Here is a 1,865-nt window from a genome sequence, read left to right as displayed (position 1 = left end):
GATCCAATTTCATGCTTTTCTGTGTATGGGAAATACAAATTACCTAGCTAAGATTGGACGCAGCGAGAAAGCTGCAGTAAGAACTTCAGGGACTGTTACAAAGGCTTACAGATCGTTCTGCTTAGACACAGCTTCAGCAGACTGAGTGAAAATTCACTTGTTTTCAGACACCTATTACGCTCTTTATTTTCCTTCTATAATACTCAGTAGAAGGTGGCACTGTAGCTATACTTAGTTATATTTACCACTCCCATTTCACTCACCTGGCAAAGATCACAGACCCTTTGTAGGCACTGATTTTCAGTTACTTAAAGTGAAGCATGAGTGTTGTCACTAGAAACACAATTAGAAATCCTATACTTTAAGAAATCCTATATGTTAAGAATTTAATAAACTTAAAATGAAAAAAATAGTGTCACTAAAGAGATGCCGTCATGGCTCTACATCCACATTTTATCCTAGCTGGCACTGAGCAAAGAACATATTTAAAACCTCATTGACATTTTTGGTCCTAGATTGTACTTTCGGGTTTTTTTTTTTTTTTTTTTTTGGTAAATGAATTATTTTCTCTTCTACAAAACACTGTCTGCACTTACCTACATGCATCTTACAGCTTTTCTTCCTGCTTTTTCCAGGCAAAATTAATAGACCATATTTCTTGCCCTGGTATTTAGGATTAATATTTATTTGATAAGTAGAACTCTCAAGACTATTAATTTTTCAGAGAAGTCTATCTTTTAGAAAACACCTTATTTCTCTGCTTCCTTCTATGACCTTCCACTGTCCCTTGGGTCTACATGTTGCCTACAGATCCCACCTGCTCTCCAAATGGATGTTGCCTCCTGTTGTCTCCAGTAGTAAATGAAGTTACATTGCAGCAGAAAAAATAGGGACATGATCTAGTGCAATGGGATCCAAGAGAATATGCCAAAGCCTTCATTTAGTCTAGTCTTTGCTATGGGGAGCAATATTTCAATCTGTATGAAATAAAACTACAAATCATCCATAAAAAGTCCAAGCAAATCATTGAAGTATGTTTTTTTGCTTGGAATATCTGAAAGCAAGTACTACCTTGTATGAAAAACAAGGTTAAGAATATTTTCCTTTCCTAAAAAGAATTTATTTAATAAACACGAGGGGACAGCACTGGGGATGAAAGTCAGATTTTAAGGGCCTATTATTTCTGAAGACCTATTTAAACTTTTAATTACAGATTTATTGTAAAGTGACAGAGTATTATTTCTATACTGAAAAGTCTATAGTTTTGAGAATGAAAACCATGACTTTGTGCATCAATATAGATTCATTATGAAGTTTAAACACTAAGTGTAATTCTAAATTCTAGATTTGTCTACACAAATCACAAACAAGTTAATACTGAAAAGTCCAGCAAATGAAATTGTTTTAGTGCTTCTGAAATTCTGTCACTAATTCTGTCACAGATTCAGGAGTCTGACAGACCTAACTAACATTCATTGCTAGTTCTACTTAAAGGCAAATTATGAGACTTTTGTATCCATGCTTTTACTTTCTTAGACATTCTATCACTATATCATTCCTATCAATTAACATTCAAGAGACTTGGAATGAAACAAATTGGTAAAAAGGCTGTTAAATTGTTTCCAACTTTTCTGGAAGTATTTTGGTCAAATTCTTGCACATTTCAATGAAGGTCAGGAGAACTAAGCCCTTGCCATAAAGTTATTACAGCTATTTACAGGCAAAGTTTTCTAAGAGCACAACTAAACATAGAATAGCACATCTTTAAAGCATATTAGTTCTTTGACAGGATGAAGTGTCAGAACAAAAGTACACATGAAATAAAAAGGAAATCAGTTAATGATTTTTATTAAATTTCAGTGCTT

Source organism: Rhea pennata, chromosome 18 (genome assembly GCF_028389875.1).
Source record: "Rhea pennata isolate bPtePen1 chromosome 18, bPtePen1.pri, whole genome shotgun sequence".
Lineage (NCBI taxonomy): Eukaryota > Metazoa > Chordata > Aves > Rheiformes > Rheidae > Rhea > Rhea pennata.
The sequence above is the reverse complement of the archived record's forward strand: the minus strand, read 5'-3'. Positions refer to the sequence as shown.